This window comes from Bos javanicus, chromosome 17, assembly GCF_032452875.1.
Source record: "Bos javanicus breed banteng chromosome 17, ARS-OSU_banteng_1.0, whole genome shotgun sequence".
In the NCBI taxonomy this organism is placed as follows: Eukaryota; Metazoa; Chordata; class Mammalia; order Artiodactyla; family Bovidae; genus Bos; species Bos javanicus.
Window position 1 is genome coordinate 30,066,038 of NC_083884.1, and position 20,206 is coordinate 30,086,243.

Here is a 20,206-nt window from a genome sequence, read left to right on the forward strand (position 1 = left end):
TATAGCACATGCTTGGGAAGCCCATGTGGAAGGATGCTCTCTAGTCCAGTCAAATGATCCAATCCCACTATTATCTTAGTCCCCTCTGAGTTTTTTCCTACTTTCTACCCCTCGCTGTACAGAAAACAGCCAAGCACCATGCAGGTCAGTCATCAATGGTGGGGAACCAGAAGGCTATGTTAGAACAAGCGCTGGCAAAGGTCATGAACTTGGGGTTGAACTGCAAACAGATAATGGGGCCTGTGTGTTTGCCATCCAATACAGCTACTTTTATACCACTCTCTCTATTCCAGCATGGATCTTGCCATCCTCTGAACAAATCATCATAAACTGGGAGTCTGGGGTAAACGAGACCTCCTTGCTGTTAGCATAACCCCCAAACATGCATCACCACTCCCTTGAATGCATCAATCAGATGGATGAAGCTGCCTTGGTGGAGATGAGGATGAGCTTGCCATCACTGCTGAACTTAAGCCCTGTCCACTCACAAATCCAATCATACTGCATCTTAAATGTTGCAAATGGCCCCTTATCAAAAGAGCGAAGATCATAAAGTTTGACCATTCCAGAATTGACACCTGCAGCAAAAATTAATCCTTCTGGATCAAAAGAACAAACTGGCTTGCCCTGTAGATGCATGAGACCCTGGCAGTTAGGAGAGCAGAGATCCCAGAGCCGAATGGTCTTATCAAGAGACCTAGAAATGAAAGTGTCATCCACAGGTGACGTGGACAAGGCCACCACCCTTTTGCTATGTCTAGGAAAGCACCTGATATATTTGTTGTCATGCAAGGACAGGTAATAACAATATCGTCTCTTTTGTTAGAGCTGTAGACTACTGTATTTGCTGCACGAGTGTATCTGATGAGATCCACGCCGTATTTCTTACTGTACAGGGTTCTCTTTGGTTTGCCCTCATGGCAGTCATAGAGCACGATGGAGTCGTCGCCACTCCTCGAGATGACCATCTCGCCGCTGGGGCTGAAGTCGACGAGTTTTCACAGAACACCTTGGCGATGCGGAAGCTCCGCAGCACTCTGTTGGTCAGCTTCAGGGTGGCGGTTGCCTACCATGACAAGGAGCTGAATCCTAAGAAGAAGATTTCGGAGCAGATCCAGCCTGATCTTTACACTAATGATGAATGAGTGGCTACATACAAAGGCGCTCCCTTTGAGGTGAAATGAAAGGGAGTGTGTAGGGCTCAAACTATGGCCAACAGTGGAACAAAACAAAACACTTCAGTTTCTGAAATACATTAGAGAAAACAATAAAAAGAAATATATTTGTCAGTCATACCTAAAATAAAATTTAAAAAAAGAATTGAGGAAGCCTAAGAGCTACATCAGAGCAGCACCTCTTCTTTGTTTTGTTTGTAGGCTTACAAATAAGTTTGAAAAGGTTTTTGTGCTATTTAAAAAAAATGTGAGAAAATCACTGGACTAGGTAATCTCTAGTACCCTTTAGTTTATAAATGCAATTCAAGGGAAGAACCATATAGTCTTATTCATATCTAGCAATGCTATATGACAGCAGAATACAGATTCCTCTTCATGACACAACTAGATCAAGGCACAAGCACCACAGAGCAATTTTGACCTGAGTGCCTATTTAAACAAAATTTGCAGGAACAACGGCTTACAGGCTTCACTGAAGAGGTGATCCAAGGAAAACCAGAGGAAAGGGGAGGACTCCCTTTTCTTTTTCCTTATAACTAAAAACACTCATCAATGCCTTGAAACCCCACCCAGGAAGTTGTTTTCACCCTCCCACAATGCCCCCTGGTCTCCACCCCCAACACTCCCATCACTGTGGCACTGATTGCAGCTCCTGGTCTATTCCAGTGGTGATGCAGAAGAAGGCAGGTAAGGTGAGACACAAGTTTAAATTTGATCTAACCAAAGACAAACTGCAAATAAAAGCATACTGAAAACAGTCCCAACTGCTGCACTCACCTGGAAAGAAATGCCTTATTTGTGGGGAAAGACCTTTACACTTAGTACTGTGCTAAAGGTGAGAAAGGAGACAAACGCAAGATAAGATAGGAATAAATCACCTTTGTTATGTAAAGAAATGCCAGCGCAAACATTTTAGTTCCTTCTGTGTTTCAGCTGGGTCTTAGAGGAAGCGTTTAGGCATTGAAGGGAATCTGCTGCTTTCTGGTGACCTTGAGCAAGTTTCTGAATTCTATGAGCCCAGTGTCAGACTTTATCTTTGGGGCTCCAAAATCACTGCAGATGGTGACTGCAGCCATGAAATTAAAAGACGCTTACTCCTTGAAAGGAAAGTTATGACCAACTTAGATAGCATATTCAAAAGCAGAGACATTACTTTGCCAACAAAGATCCATCTAGTCAAGAAAACCGTCTATGGTTTTTCCTGTGGTCATGTATGGATGTGAGAGTTGGACTGTGAAGAAGGCTGAGTGCTGAAGAATTGATGCTTTTGAACTGCGGTGTTGGAGAAGACTCTTGAGAGTCCCTTGGACTGCAAGGAGATCCAACCAGTCCATTCTGAAGGAGATCAGCCCTGGGATTTCTTTGGAAGGAATGATGTTAAAGCTGAAACTCCAGTACTTTGGCCACCTCGTGCGAAGAGTTGACTCACTGGAAAAGACTCTGATGCTGGGAGGGATTGAGGGCAGGAGGAGAAGGGGACGACAGAGGATGAGATGTCTGGATGGCATCACTGACTCGATGGACGTGAGTCTGGGTGAACTCCGGGAGTTGGTGACAGACAGGGAGGCCTGGCATGCTGTGATTCATGGGATCACAAACATCAGACACGACTGAGCGACTGAACTGAACTAAACTGATTGGGTTTCCCTGGTGGCTCAGACAGTAAAGTGTCTGTCTGCAATGCAGGAGACACAGGTTCAATCCCTGGGTTGTGAAGATCCCCTGGAGAAGGAAATGGCAGCCCACTCCAGTATTCTTGCCTGGAAAATCCTATGGATGGCGGAGCCTGATAGGCTACTGTCCATGGGGTTGCAAAGAGTCGGACACGACTGAGTGACTTCACTCACTTAATTTTCCTATTAGACATCACCAGATGGTCAATACATTGATTATATTCTTTGTAGCCAAAGATGGAGAAGCTCTATACAGTCAGCAAAAATAAGACTGGGAGCTGACTGTGGCTCAGATCATGAACTCCTTATTGGAAAATTAAGACTTAAATTGAAGAACAGAGGGAAAGCCACTAGGGCATTCAGGTATGACCTAAATCAAATCCCTTATGATTATACAGTGGAAGTGACAAATAGATTCAAGGAATTAGATCTAATAGACAAGAGTGTCTGAAGAACTATGGATGGAGATTCACAACATTGTTTAGGAGGTGGTGATCAAAACCATCCCCAAGAAGAAGGAACACAAAAAGGCAAAATGGTTGTCTGAGAGGCCTTACACATACCTGAGTAAAGAAGAGAAGCAAACGGCAAAGGAGAAGAGGAAAGATACACCCATTTGAACGTAGAGTTCCAGTGAATAACAAGGAGAGATAAGGAAGGCTTTTTAAGTCAATAGTGCAAAGAAATAGAGGAAAACAATAGAATGGGAAAGCCTAGAGTTCTCTTCAAGAAAATTAGAGATACCAAGGGAATATTTCATGCGAAGATAGGCACAATAAAGAACAGAAACGGTATGGACCTAGCAGAAGCAGAAGACATTAAGAAGAGGTGGCAAGAATACACAGAAGAACTATACAAAAAAGATCCTAATGACCCAGATAATCATAATGGTATGATCACTCACGTAGAGCCAGACATCCTGCAGTGTGAAATCAACTGGGCCTTAGGAAACATCTCTACACACAAAACTAGTGGAGGTGATGGAATTCCAGCTGAGCTATTTCAAATACTGATGCTGTTAAAGTGCTGCACTCAACATGTCAGCAAATTTAGAAAACTCAGCAGTGGCCATGGGACTGGAAAAGGTCAATTTTCATTCCAATCTCAAAGAAAGGCAATGCCAAAGAATGTTCAAACTACTGCACAATTGCACTCATTTCACATGCTAGCAAAGTTATGCTCAAAATCCTTCAAGCTAGGTTCCAACAGTATAGGAACCGAGAAATTCCAAATGTACAAGCTGGATTTAGAAAAGGGAGAGGAACCAGAGATCAAATTGCCAACATCCATTGGATCTTAGAAAAAGCTAGAGAATTCCGGAAAAACTGCTTCACTGACTAAAGCCTTTGACTGTGTGGATCATAATAAAATGCAGAAAATCCTTAAAGAGATGGGAATACCAGACCACCTGACCTGCCTCCTGAGAAACCTGTATACAGGTCAAGAAACAACAGTTAGAACTGGACATGAAACAATGGACTGGTACCAAATTGGGAAAGGAGTACATCAAGGCTGTATATTGTCAACCTACTTATTTAACTTATATGCAGAGTACATCATGTGAAATGCCCAACTGGATGAAGCACAAGCTGGAATCAAGATTGCCAGGAGAAATATCAATAACCTCAGATATGCAGATGACACCACCCTTATGTCAGAAAGCGAAGAGAAACTAAAGAGCCTCTTGATGAAGGGAAAAGAGAGTGAAAAAGTTGGGTTACAACTCAACATTCAAAAAGCAAAGATCATGGCATCCGGTCCCATCACTTCATGGCAAATAGATGGAGAAACAATGGAAAGAGTGTCAGAATTTATTTTCTTGGGCTCCAAAATCACTGTGGACAGTGATTGCAGCCATGAAATTAAAAGACGCTTGCTCCTTGGAAGGAAAGCTATCCAACCTAGACAGCATATTAAAAAGCAGAGATATTACTTTGCATACAAAGGTCCATATAGTCAGAGCTATATGGATGTGAGAGAAGGAGAAGGTTTTTCCAGTAGTCATGTACGGATGTGAGAGCTGGGCAATGGAGAAGGCTGAGCCCCAAAGAATTGATGCCTTCCAAATGTGGTGCTGGAGAAGACTCTCAAGAGTCCCTTGGACTGCAAGGAGATCAAACCTGTCAATCCTAAAGGAAATCAACCCTGAATATCCCTTGAAAGGACTGATGCTGAAACTGAAGCTCCAATACTTTGGCCACTGATAAAAAGGCCGACTCATTGGAAAAGACTCCTGATGCTGGGAAAGAATGAAGGCGGGAGGAGAAGGGAACAACAGCGGATGAGATGGTTGGATGGCACCACCGACTTAATGGACATGAATTTGAGTTTGAGGAGATGGTGAAAGACAGGCAAGCCTGGGGTCACAAAAAGTTGGACACGACTAAGCGACTGAACAGCAACAATTTTCCCGTTAGTCTCTTCGGAGAGACTAAAAACACCTATCTCACAGATGAGAAATAAGATAAATGCCACCAACTCCATGACATATACTGCACACTAGCCCTTCCTTTGCAGTGGTAGAAAGACATTTAAATGTCTTTTAGGTGGTATATAATTTTGTTCTTATCTGAACGTAACAACCTTTTGTTAATTAAATTGAGAATTCTAATGACACTAGATTTTCCTCAGTTTACCAGTAACAAAGAATTGATGTGTTTACTAACAGAGCATCAAGGCAATACTAAACTTCAGCAATAATGCCAGGGGCAATAGGTCCACATTTATTAATATTCTCAAATGCCCAACTCATAATTTATTTAGAATCTAGATTCAGGTTGAGGTTATCCTGAAATCATTTCCGTAACTTAGTTAACCATTTGTGTAACTTGCAGATGAGATGTCAGAGACAAGTGAGTGATTCTATTAAGTTGAACGCACCTCATTACTGACCAGTTTCACTGTAAATAGTCACATTGTATCTAGGCTAGCTATCTTTAACTAAGACCAAATGTGAAAATGCATGATTATGGCAATGAGTTCAGTGTGTTTACTGTTAGCTTCACAGATTTGTGTGCATTGTTTTAGTTGACCTTATTTCAACTGCCATGAAATAATTCAGAATTATCTCACAACCTAGTTTGTGTTAAGCACAACTGGTGATTAGAATAGCTAAATATATTGCAAATGCACTATTCAAATGTTTTTTTCAAATGACTGAATCTTTTAAAGCAAATTAGAACTTTAGTCATCCTAAGTGAAAAAATCACTAGACTTTCTGTAAAACAATTATCCTTTAATTAAAAATGAATAAATTTTAAAAAAGGAAACAAAAAAGAAGCAGTATTGTAACAAATTTAATAAAGATTTTTTTAATGGAAAAAAAATCACTAGACTGGCATATCTCTAACATATATTTTTGAGCAGTCAGAATTTAGTTCAAATTAGACTTTACTCATGATGGTTAACTGTGTTAACTTGGCTGGGGCTTCCCAGGTGGCATAGTGGTAAAGAATCTGCCTACCAATGCAGGAGACACAAGAGACTCAGATTCAATCCCTGGGTTGGGAAGATTCCCCTGGGATAGGAAGTATTCCAGTATTCCAATATTCCAAGTATACTGGAGTACTCCACTCCAGAATACTTGCCTGGAGAACTCCATGGACAGAGGAGCCTGGGGGAATACAGACCATGGGGTCCGCAAAGAGATTGAGCATGTACACGCGTGCACACAAATTGGCTAGTCTATGATGCCCAGTTGTTTGGTCAAACAGTAGTCTAGATGTTGCTGTGAAGGTATTTGTGTTATGTGATTAACATTTACAAGTCTGTTGACTTGAAGTAAGACAGATTACTCTCTATAATGAGGATAGGCCTCATCCAATAAGTTGAAGATGCTGCTGCTGCTGCTGCTAAGTCGCTTCAGTCGTGTCCAACTCTGTGTGACTCCATCCATAGACAGCAGCCCACCAGGCTCCGCGTCCCTGGGATTCTCCAGGCAAGAACACTGGAGTGGGTTGCCATTTCCTTCTCCATTGCATGAAGCTGAAGATGAGGTTTCTGCAAAAAAGAAGCAGTTCTGCCTCAAGACTGCAACATATCAGTATAAATCCTGCCTGAGTTTTCAACCTGCTGACCTGCCTTGTAGACTTCAGACTCAAGAGTGTATCAGCTTTTACCTGAGTTTCTAGCTGGTCAACCATGAAGACTTCAGGCTCACCAGTCCCCACAAATGTGAAAGCCAATTCTGATTCTCTCATTATTTATCTGTCTAGAGAGAAGATATAGATATTTATATATCTATAATTCCCCAAAGATTTAGATCTGTATTTGAAGATTACATGTATCTCTGTCTGTATCTCCTATTGGTCTGTTTCTCTGGAGAACTCTAACACACTACTATTTTCTAATTATTAGTACATATGAGACTTTAACGGAGAAGGCAATGGCACCCCACTCCAGTACTCTTGCCTGGAAAATCCCATGGATGGAGAAGCCTGGTAGGCTGCAGTCCATGGGGTCGTGAGGAGTCGGACACGACTGAGCGACTTCACTTTCACTTTTCACTTCCATGCATTGGAGAAGGAAATGGCAACCCACTCCAGTGTTCTTGCCTGGAGAATCCCAGGACGGGGAGCCTGGTGGGCTGCCGTCTACGGGGTCGCACAAAGTCGGACACGACTGAAGCAATTTAGGAGCAGTAGCAGCATGAGACTTTAAAAGTCCTACTTCATTTTTGTAATTAAATGACAAATCCTTTCTTGATTTAGTTCAGTACTTAATACTTGACCTGATAGGGCTACCTGGGCTTCAGTTTCTGAAGTATCTCTGAAAGATACTTCAGCCATGAAATATAATACTTTCACCAATATGCGTCCCATTGTTCCAGACAAAACCTGAAATAGCTTTTTATCTAATCTCTGAAATAAGATTCCATCAGAGGTTATGAGATGGACAAAGAGGAAAGATTAACAATTAACGCTTCTACTCCCAAAGATACCAAAGTCAATGTGAAATTTAGGAGAAGAGCATAACCTAGTGATTTTATGCAAAATCACTTCCACTGACCACAAGATTTTTAAAAATAATTTTTACACTAATTTAACAGAAGTAATCTGAAATTATTATCCTGGGGGAAATATCTTTGGGGAGAAACAAAACCCTCAAGCATTGTAGCTAATGGAATATTTGACTTGCCCAGTCTCCAATTCCTGATTTCTTTCCAAAGACAACTATGATTTTCAGTTTAGTATATATCCTTCTGATCTTTTTTCCTAAGCATTTACATTCATTTAGCTGTTCCTGTGGAAATATTGCAAAACTTAAATTCCAGAATCTATAGGCAAACCACCCTGGGTTTAAATCCTAGCTTTGTGACTTTAGGTAAGACACTCAACTTCTCCACGCTGTTTTCAAGTCTGTAATATGGGAATGATAATCATAGTACCCAAGTCACGGAGATGCTTTGAGGTTCAGTGAGTGCGCCTACGTAAAGCTCTTGGAGAACGGTGTCCGGTACGGCACGTAGTAAGTACTGCAAAGTATCATCTCTGTGTTAGTCACTCAGTCACATCCTGACTCTGCAACCCCATGGACTGTGCCTGCCAGGCTCCTCTGTCCATGGAATTCTTCAGGCAAGAATACTGGAGTGGATAGCCATTCCCTTCTCCAGGGGATCTTCCTGACCCAGGGATCAAACCCAGGTTTCCTGCATTGCAGGGAGATTCTTCACAGTCAGAGCCACCAGGGAAGCCCTAGCTATTATCATTTTCACCTCCTTTTTGAAAACCATATATGGCATCCTACTACTGTGTGTTACTTTGCAAATTTGTTTAGAACAGGGACTCTCTTGTGGCCCAGTGGCTAAGACTGTTCTCTCAACACTGGGGCCAGGTTCAGTGCCTGGTCAGGGAACGAGATTCCCCCATGTCGCAACCAAGAGTCCACATGCTGCAACTAAAGATCCCACATGCCACCACTAAGGCCTGGCCCAGCTAAATTTAAAAAAAAAATGTAATTTGTTTAACCCACTCATGTATTTTGGAAATATTTCTGTAATATTACAAATAAAATCTACCTCTTCTTTTTTCAACTATTTCAAGTCTCATTTTCCATATAATGATTTCAATCTACTCCTCAGTACCTAAAAGAAATATCTACATTTATGTACCCAAATAGTTCTTCTCTTTTTCTGTATGGTTCAGTGAACTAATGTATCTGGGGCCTTGGGGTGGGGGAGGGAAGTGCTTGGTGAACTAAAAAGCATTATGTAAATATCTGTATAGATGTCTTCACTGGGTATCAAGAGGAGAAAGAGATAAGACTCCGCCTTATCTGGGTCATACCCATTACTACCCTAGGTAGCCTCCATTCATTTTTGAGGCTTGGTTTTCATTTACTAAAGGTGGTGACTCACCAAAGATGTAAACAGTCTTTGGCAAAGCTACCATACTCTGACTGTTCTATTTTTCCCTTCTTCCACTTGAGTTGCTGCCTCACTGCCTTGAATGAAGCAGCATGTATGTTTAAAGAAAAGCAAGGGAGGACAAATGATTGGCATGGTTGAAGGTGATGTTTACATTGCAGTTCTACTTCCTTTTGAAGTTCCCCTTTGAGGGCATCTCCTCTTTTGGACCCAAAAAAGGTTAGGAAGTGCTGCCACCTCATCTGGTGCTGTTGGAGCCCACCGCAGAGGGCCAGGTGAGAGAGCAAGGGAGAGGGCAAAGGGAGGTGAGGGAGACTGCTGCTTTGATCTTCCTTATGTTACCCTCAGGCTGTTCTTTAAGGAGACATAGAATCTGATACAATTCCTAGTGCAAAGCAGGCAATTGGCAAATGTTTGCTGATTAAATAAATGAATCAATTAAACCTTTACTTGCCATAGCAGAAGAGAGTATATTTTCACATTATAAAAAAGTGGGGGAAAGGGTTCTGTATTATCAACATCTATTTTTATATCTCTCCCACTTCCCTCTCTTAGATCCTCACCCTACGACATTAACTCTTAGGAGCAGAAATTCTGTCTTATCTATCTTTGTGTCTCTAGCCCTAGGACAGTACCTGCTTATAAATATTAATGAACAAATGAATAAATAATTTTAGCTAAATTAGGTTTGTGGTAAAGCAATACTTACTTTTTATTGATAAGTTAAATGCAGAAATACAGAAGCCCCTGAGAGTGCTCCAAAAGGCAGAAGACCTAAGGTGAGGCTCACTCTAGCTTCCTCTGGGAAAACTCACCTTTATGAGTCTGAGTCAGACTAGTCAGTCTGTGAATCTTCTAAATATTGGGAAACAAGGCAGATGCTCCTGGGGCATTCTGTTCTTTTGCCATCCACCAAGCTGCAAAGTACTCCTCATTCTTAGCCGATTAAGTCTTTGAATTAATATTTCTTCCCAGTTACAAGTCTGAACTGATGCAATGGTGTTCTAGAGGTTATAAGAGAAAAGTTGCTGACAATCATATCTGAAAGATCCAATCCTTACTTCTGTTTATGTGGCAAAGGTTTTTCACAACAATCAGCCTTCTCAAGAAGTATACCCACAGCTTGCCTGACCAGGCCTCAGTGAGAGACAGAGTGTGAAGCCATGGACAGGCAGAAAACATTGTTTGCACTCTTGAGAGAATAACATCACTGTCAGCACACTTGTCAGGGTGCTCAGAGGACGAAAAACGTATACAGTGCCTTAGAAGAAAGAAGAACAGAAGTCTGAGTCCTGGTGAGAGTTTTCAAGTGGATACCAAGGCTAAATAAATGAATGGTGTGTCTCTTCATACAAATATAGCTAGCAAAGGAAAAGGGTGGAACACTCAAGTGGGCCCAGCAAAGACACTGAATTTTCACTTTTACAAATGGCACTGTGAATGTGAGAGCTGAAAGTTGGAAGGAAAGTTAAAATGGTGCGGTAGAAAACAATCACTTCCTTTGCCTCCCACATCTTGCCGTGCTCACGTTTGTCTAACTTGGCAGAAATACAGGATCCAAATCCTTTTTATACACCAGATGTGAGTTCCCAGAGAATCCTGGGGGAGATAGGACTGATCTGATGTGTTGGGGCAGAAGGAAAGGCAACGCAAAGAGAGGAAAAGGGCCAACATAGCATTTTTCAAATAAAGAATTATTCCCCTGCCTTCATTCCTAGGGGCAGAAAATTTTATTTTTGTGAGGAGATCACAGGAAAGTTTCCTGGTATAAACTACAAGCTCTTCTACACTGATTCTTCAGAGGATGTTCCAAACTCCAACTCTGCCCTGCCCTATGTCATTTTGGATGTGGTATTTGAAATAAGAGTGTTTAACATTTCCCTCTGCGCTGGCTTTGTGCCTGTACATTAACTTGGCAGTCACCAGGACTTATTGCATTTACCTTCAGCCAGGCCTTACCTTGCTAAAACAAATCATATACTGTGAACTTCACATAAAGAAAAGATAATTTTACAAAAGTTTTACCCTTTTAGAACTTAAATAAATTATGACCCTAGGCTATTCAAAAGTCATACTGTTTATGTGGTGGTGGTGGTTTAATTGTTAAGTTGTATCTGAGACTCTTTGTGACCCTAAGGACTGTAGCCCGCCAGGCTCCTCTATCCATGGGATTTCCCAGTCAAGAATACTGAAGTGGGTTGCCATTTCCTTCTCCAGGGGATATTCCTGATTCTGGGATCATCCTGCATGTAGACTGATTCTTTACAGACTGAGCCACCAGGGAAGCCCCATACTCTTTGCATATCCCCTCAAAACAGGGCCTAAGCTTATGGGGCTCTAAAGATGGGTTTCTTGGGCATCTACCAAGAGCTGAGGCAGCCAAGAAATAACTCACTGCAAAGAGTCAGGAAGACACCCTTTCTGCAAGCTCTCAATCCTGTCAAAACATACCTCATAAAGACATGAACACTCTGTTCAACACAGCCCCTTTGAGACCAAATGGAGCAGTTACATAGTCAAACCATATAATCAAGAGTATAATATATAGAACTTCTTTTTTCCCTATAAACCTGTAACCAATTAAATCTCTATTTTGAACTTGCATTTCCCTTCATAATGGATGTAAAGTGGCCCCAAGTTCTTTGTAGCTATTCACACTGAGGTGGAATCCATTTCTGCACTCCCTGAATATGGAAGGGTCCTGTGACTTGCTTTGACCAACAGAATGTAGTAGAAGGGCCAAGTGACTTCTGGTCTTTACTTCAAAAGGCCTCACAGCTTCTGCTCTTATCTTTTTGGAAAGCTTCCACCATTCTGTGAAGAAGACTGTGGAGACAAAGGCCCAAATGTCCCATCTGAGGCAGCAGACCTATTAATGAGGCCATGTTGGATGGTCTAGTCTCAGGCAATCTCCAGATAACTGCAGTTCCGAGAGTGACCTCAGGCAAGAATGGCAGACGAGTCTCTCCAGCTAGGTCTGGCCCAATGCCAACCAATAGAAACTGTGAGAAAATGAATGATGGCTTTTTAAGCCATTAACATGTGGGATGATTTGTTATGCAACACTAGATAACCGATACAATTCTGGTGGTTGAAACCATAATTGTAGTCAATTCCAGAAAAGTGAGTTTGATTTAAATTCAATTAATTTAAAATTTCCTCATCCGTAGCCTTCTCTCAAAGTGGCATATAAAGTTCTATACAATTCCTATATCTAAGATGTGAACAATGCATTTGATATACTCAAGCTATTACATAAAATGCTACATTCAACAGAGAGTACACTTTAAAGGGATCCTGGCAATCCAATGGTTAAGATTCTGTGCTTCCAATGCAGAGGGCACAAGTTCAATCCCTGGTCAAGGGAATTAAGGTCCTACATGCTGAGTGGTGAGGCCAACACACACACACACACACAAAACAACAAACAAACATAATGCAAAGTGAATCTCATAGATTTGGGGCATATACATAGTGTTTCCACCATAGGGCTTACAGTCCATGGGGTTGCAGAGAGTTGGACATGATGGGCAGCATGGCAGCAGGGGTGGCTGAGGTGGTGGCAGCTGTGGTAGAGGTCGGCTCAGCCCGGCAGTTTGAGGAGCTGCTGCACCTCAGAGCCAAGTCCTTTCTTGTGGTCCATTTCTGGGCACCATGAGCTCCTCAGTGTGCTCAGATGAACGACGTGATGGCAGAGCTCGCCAAAGAGCACCCACAAGTTTCATTCGTGAAATTGGAAGCAGAAACTGTTCCTGAAGTATCTGAAAAATATGAAATTAGTTATGTTCCCACCTTCCTGTTTTTCAAGAATTCTCAGAAAATCTACTGATTAGATGGTGCCCATGGCCCCAGAGTTGAGCAAAAAAGTTCAGCAACATGCGTCTGGTGGCTCCTTCTCACCCAGTGGTAGTGAGCACCTGAAGGAAGACCTTAACCGGCCCCTGAAGAAGTTATTTCTCGCTGCCCTCTGCATCCTGTTCATGAAAGGAACACCTCAGGAGCCACGCTGCGGTTTCAGCAAGTAGATGGTGGAAATTCTTAACAAACATAATATTCAGTTTAGCAGTTTCCACATCTTCTCAGATGAAGTTCGCCAGGCCCTCAAAACCTATTCCAATTGGCCCACGTATCCCCAGCTCTATGTTTCTGGAGAGCTCATAGGAGGACTTGATATAATTAAGGAGCTAGAAGCATCTAAAGAACTAGATATGATTTGCCCCAAAGCCCCCAAGTTAGCGGAAAGGCTCAAAGTAAGGACAAATGAAGCTTCTCTGATGCTCTTTATGAAAGGAAACAAACAGGAAGCTGAGAGTGGCTTCAGCAGAAGATTCTGGAAATATTAAATAGTACTGGGGTTGAATATGAGACATATGATATACTGCAGGATGAAGAAGTTCAGCAAGGATTAAAAGCTTACTCCAACTGGCTAACGTACCCTCAGCTGAATGTGAAGGGGGAGCTTGTCAGAGGACTGGACATCGTTAAGGAACGGAAAGAAAATGGGGAGTTGCTGCCCATACTGAAAGGAGAAAATTAATGAACGTTAGACTTGGTGCCTACCCACTGCAGGAAGGATTCCTCCAGAGGAGCAGTTCATGATTTAGTCCTCAGAAATGGACTAGGAGGAGAAAATGCTCCTAACCAGTATCACTTTGTGTATTTCACGAGGCTGCGCTAAATAACATATGTGACCTTTTTTCCACCAAAAATAGAACCCAATAAACATCTTCAAGTTCAATTTAAAGAAAAATTGGACATGACTTAGTGACTAAAACAACAACTAAGTCTTTAAGGTAAGTCTTTAAGCTTCAGTGTCCTGGAAGTTGAAATCAAAATTATGCCCATGACACCAGGCCTTCAGGTTTTTGTAAAGGTTGCCATCCTCCCATTTGTGATTGATTCTGAAAGTCTTCTCTTAGACAACTACAGAGAATATCTGAATGTCAGGCTATGCACGATTTTGTGTATTTAATTTTCTCCTGTTCAACTTTAAAAAAAAATTCAGGCTTTATTGAGGTACTTGTTGTTCAGTCGTTAAATTGTATTCAGTCCTTTTGCAACCCCATGGACGGTCGCCCACCAGTTTCTTCTGTTCATGGGATTTCCCAGGCAAGAATACTAGAGTGGGTTGCTGTTTCTTTCTCCAGGGGATCTTTCTGACCCAGGGATCATATCCATGTCTCCTGCATTGACAGGAATATTATCTACCACTAGCCACCAGGGAAGCCCTTTATTGAGGTACAGTTGATGTATAAAATTGTAAGATATTTAAAATGGTCACTGTAGTGAAAAGATCCCCCTCATCTTAATGTATCTACCAAATTCCTGCTCAACCTTTACCAAAAGTCCAGATGAAGGAAATATGCAAGGTATACATCTTGAAGAACATAAGCCATTTCCCTAGATGGCTCACTTTATTCCCTGGATTATCATAGAGTTGCATATGAAATCCACTGTCTTCCTTCAGTCTGAGCATTCTTTGGCATTGCCTTTCTTAGGGATTGGAATGAAAACTGACCTTTTCCAGTCCTGTGGCCACTGCTGAGTTTTCCAAATTTGCTGGCATATTGAGTGCAGCACTTTCACAGCATCATCTTTCAGGATTTGAAATAGCTCAACTGGAATTCCATCACTTTCACTAGCTTTGTTCGTAGTAATGCTTCCTAAGGCCCACTTGACTTCACGTTCCAGGATGTCTGGCTCTAGGTGATTGATCACACCATCGTGATTATCTGGGTCGTGAAGATCTTTTTTGTACAGTTCTTCTATGTATTCTTGCCAACCTCTTCTTAATATCTTCTGCTTCTGTTAGGTCCATACCATTTCTGTCCTTTATTGAGCCCATCTTTGCATGAAATGTTCCCTTGGTATCTCTAATTTTCTTGAAGAGATCTCTAGTCTTTCCCATTCTGTTGTTTTCCTCTATTTCTTTGCATTGATCACTGAGGAAGGCTTTCTTATCTCTCCTTGCTATTCTTTGGAACTCTGCAGGGAATATCTTTCCTTTTCTCCTTTGCTTTTGGCTTCTTTTCTTTTCATAGCTATTTGTACAGCCTCCTCAGACAGCCATTTTGCTTTATTGCATTTCTTTTTCTTGGGGATGGTCTTGCTCCATCTCCCGTACAAGGTCACGAACCTCTGTCCATAGTTCACCAGGCACTCTATCAGATCTAGTCCCTTGAATCTATATCTCACTACCACTGTATAATCATGAGGGATTTGATTAGGTCATACCTGAATGGTCTAGTGGTTTTCCCTACTTTCTTCAATTTAAGTCTGAATTTGGCAATAAGGAGTTCATGATCTGAGCCACAGTCAGCTCCCAGTCTTGTTTTTGCTGACTGTATACAGCTTCTCCATCTTTGGCTACAAAAAATATAATCAATCTGATTTCAGTGTTGAGCATCTGATGATGTCCATGTATAGCATGCAAAATAACGCTAGCAAAATAATGCTCAAAATTCTCCAAGCCAGGAGAATTTAATAATATGTGAACCATGAACTTCCAGATGTTCAAGCTGGTTTTAGAAAAGGCAAAGGAACCAAATTGCCAACATCTGCTGGATCATCAAAAAAGCAAGAGAGTTCCAGAAAAACATCTATTTCTGCTTTACTGACTATTGCAAAACCTTTGACTGTGTGGATCACAACAAACTGTGGAAAATTCTGAAAGAGATGGGAATACCAGGCCACCTGACCTGCCTCTTGGGAAATCTGTATGCTGGTCAGGAATCAACAGTTAGAACTGGACATGGAACAACAGACTGGTTCCAAATAGGAAAAGGAGTACATCAAGGCTGTATATTGTCACCCTGCTTATTTAACTTATAAGCAGAATACATCATGAGAAATGCTGGGCTGGATGAAGCACAAGCTGGAATCAAGATTGCCGGGAGAAATATCAATAACCTCAGATATGCCGATGATACCACCCTTATCGCAGAAAGTGAAGAACTAAAGAGCCTCTTGATCAAAGTGAAAGAGGAGAGTGAAGAAGTTGGCTTAAAACTCAACATTCAGAAAACAAAGATCATAACATCTGGTCCCATTACTTCATGGCAAATAGATGGTGAAACAGCAGCTGACTTTATTTTGGGGGGCTCCAAAATCACTGCAGATTGTGACTACAGCCATGAAATTAAAAGATGCTTACTCCTTAGAAGAAAAGCTATGGCCAACCTAGATAGCATATTAAAAAGCAGAGACAGGGAGGAGGGAGGAGGGTTCAGGATGGGGAGCACGGGTATACCTGTGGCGGATTCATTTTGATGTTGGACAAAACTAATACAATTATGTAAAGTTTAAAAATAAAATAAAATTGGAAGAATAAAAAAAAAAAAAAAAGAAAAGCTATGGCCAACCTAGATAGCATATTAAAAAGCAGAGACAGGGAGGAGGGAGGAGGGTTCAGGATGGGGAGCACGGGTATACCTGTGGCGGATTCATTTTGATGTTGGACAAAACTAATACAATATTGTAAAGTTTAAAAATAAAATAAAATTTAAAAAAAATAAAATAAATAAAAAATAAATAAAAAGCAGAGACATTACTTTGCCAACAAAGGTCCGTCTAGTCAAAGCTATGGTTTTTATAGTAGTCATGTATGGATGTGAGAGTTCAACCATAAAGAAAACTGAGTGCCAAAGAATTGATGCTTTTGAACTGTGGTGTTGGAGAAGACTCTTAAGAGTCCCTTAGACTGCAAGGAGATCCAACCAGTCCATCCTAAAGGAAATCACTCCTGAATGTTCATTGGAAGGACTGATGTTTAAGCTGAAACTCCAATACTTTGGCCACCTGATGTGAAGAACTAACTCATTTGAAAAGACCCTGATGTTGGGAAAGATTGAAGGCTGGAGGAGAAGGGGATGACAGAGGATGAGACAGTTGGATGGCATCACCGACTCAATGGAGATGAGTTTGAGTAAACTCCGGGAGTTGGTGATGGACAGGCTTATGCTGCAGTCCATGGGGTTGCAAAGAGCTGGACACAACTGAGCCACTGAAGTGAACTGAACTGTCTTCCTTCAGATCACCTTTTTGAATGATGTATACTGTTATATCTTTGGTTTACATAGAGGAATGGTAGAGGACACTACTGACCGTATCCACTATCATGTTTATTGAGGAACATTAAAGATGTCCATGTGGCACTTGACCACACATGAAAACCCATACAGATGTCTTACAGACCTAAGAAACAAAAGTTTCCTTTCTCCTAAAAAACTGAATTGCCATTGCTTTAACTGAATGTGATGTTTTAACCTATCATGTTTCACTTTTTACCTTAGCTATTAAGCAGCTCAAAAAGACATTTGCATCCCAATTGTAAGAACAATAAACTACTTTAATCTATAAATCTGGATGCTATCAAAGCTTTAAAACTCTATTTTTTAAAATTTCCATTTATTATAAGGTTAAAATTCTTGTAAATTACCTCAATTCCTTTACAGAATGAAGTAGGCAAACATAAATTTTAAAAATATCTCCCCAAAATTGATATTTTGGGGAGTCCTTGAATTGGAATGTAATCTTCATATAATGTAACCATATGGTCTTCCAAGCTGGTGAGTTATATCTGGAAGATAATTTTCACTCTATTTAGTGCTTTTCAGTTTTCAGTTTCCAGGACAAGAATGTTACCCACAAAAGTGGCTTATCTGACCAGTCACAGACTCTCTGGAGGCTATCAACTGAGTAAACAACAGGCATCCTAACATCAGGTGTTTCTTGCAACCTCTGTTAACCCAGTCCTTTCAGTCAGTTCAGTTCAGTCGCTCAGTCATATCCAACTCTGCAACCCCATGGACTGCAGCATGCCAGGCTTCCCTGTCCATCACCAACTCCCAGAGCTTGCTCAAATTCACGTCCATTGAGTCAGTGATACCATGCAACCATCTCACCTTCTGTAGTCCCCTTCTCCTTTTGCCTTCAATCTTTCCCAACAACAGCGTCTTTTCCAATGAGTCAGTTCTTCACATCAGGTGCCCAAAGTATTGCAGTTTCAGTTTCAGCATCAGTCCTTCCAATGAACACCCAGGACTGATCTCCTTTAGGATGGACTGGTTGGATCTCCTTTCAGTCCAAGGGACTCTCAAGAGTCTTCTCCAACACCACAGTTCAAAAGCATTAATTCTTTGGAACTCATTCCTTTAGAGGAGACCTAAGGGGCATCTGGGAAGGAAGACAGCTGTTCTCCAAGGGGCCCACGTCCTCCCAAACCTTCATGAGACTGCTCTTTTGTGAGTAGTAATCCTGCTTCTCAGGGTGCCAGAATGTTCTTAATCTTATTACAGATCTGATCATTCCATAGACGTTCCTCTCAAGAGAAACAAGATTCACCAAATGTGGTCAGATAAGTCTAACTGCAATTTCTCCTTCTAGACAAATACTTAAAGGTATTAGAATGACACAAATGCAAAACACTGCCAACACCAAATGCATGTGAGAATCTGGAGCAATAAGAACATTCATTCCTTGGTGGTAGGAATGCAAAATGATACAGCCACCTTACCTTGGAAGACAGTTCAAAAGTTACTTGCAAAACTAAACATGCTTTTTTTATATAATCTAGTAGTCCCCCTCTTTGGTATTTAACCAAAGAAGCTGAAAACTTATGTCCACACAAAAACCTACACACAGATGTTTGTACGAGTTTTATTCATAATTTCCAAAACTTGTAAGCAACCAAGATATCTTCCAGTAGGTGAGTAGATAAACTGTGCTATACTTAATGGAATGTTCAGTTCAGTTCAGTCACTCAGTCATGTCTGACTCTTTGCAACCCCATGAATCGCAGCACACCAGGCCTCCCTGTCCATCACCAACTCCCAGAGTTCACCCAGACTCACGTCCATCGAGTCAGTGATGCCATCCAGCCATCTCATCCTCTGTTGTGCCCTTCTCCTCCTGCCCCCAATCCCTCCCAGCATTAGAGTTTTTTCCAATGAGTCAACTCTTTGCATGAGGTGGCCAAAGTACTAGAGTTTCAGCTTTAGCATCATTCCTTCCAAAGAAATCCCAGGGCTGATCTCCTTCAGAATGGACTGGCTGGATCTCCTTGCAGTCCAAGGGACTCTCAAGAGTCTTCTCCAACACCACAGTTCAAAAGCATCAATTCTTCGGCGCTCAGCCTTCTTCACAGTCCAACTCTCACATCCATACATGACCACAGGAAAAACCATAGCCTTGACTAGACGAACCTCTGTTGGCAAAGTAATGTCTCTGCTTTTCAATATGCTATCTACATTGGTCATAACTTTCCTTCCAAGGAGTAAGCGTCTTTTAATTTCATGGCTGCAGTCACCATCTGCAGTGATTTTGGAGCCCCCCAAAATAAAGTCTGACACTGTTTCCACTGTTTCCCCATCTATTTCCCATGAAGTGATGGATTATTATACAGTGCTAAAAAATAGGTGAGCTTTCAAGCCATGAAAAGACATGAAGGAACCTTCTTAGTGGAAGTGTTAGTTGCTCAGTCATGTCTGACTCTGTGACTCCATGGACTGTAGTCCAGAAGGCTCCCCTGTCCATGGAATTCCCCAGGCAAGAATCCTGGAGTAGATAGCCATTCCCTTCTCCAGGGGATCTTCCCAACCCAGGAATCAAACCTGGGTCTCAAACATTGCAGGCAAATTCTTTACTATCTGAGCCACCAGAGAAGCCCTGAGAAGGAACTTTAAATGCATATTACTAAGTGAAATAATCCAATCTGAGAAGGCTATATATTTCATGAGTCCAACTATACAACATTCTGGAAAAGAGAAAAATTATGGAGATAGGAAAAAGATCAGTGGTTTCCAGGGTTGTGGGAGGGATGAATAGGTAGAGCACAGAGGATCTTTAGGCAGTGAAAATACTCTATATGATACTATAATGATGGATACATATTATTATACATTTCTTCAAACCTATAGAATGTATAACACCAAGAGTGAACTCTAAACTATGGACTTTAGATAATTATGATGTATCAATATAACATATCATAATTT

At 41.4% G+C, this 20,206-nt stretch overlaps 2 pseudogenes; one reads left to right on the forward strand and one right to left on the reverse strand.

Annotated features, from left to right (window-relative positions):
- Window positions 1–2: 2 nt before the first annotated feature.
- Window positions 3–7,047, reverse strand: LOC133229276 (WD repeat-containing protein 82-like; annotated as a pseudogene).
- A 5,691-nt stretch (window positions 7,048–12,738) lies between these two features.
- LOC133228453 (glutaredoxin-3-like) lies at window positions 12,739–14,061 on the forward strand (annotated as a pseudogene).
- The last annotated feature ends 6,145 nt before the right edge of the window (window positions 14,062–20,206 follow it).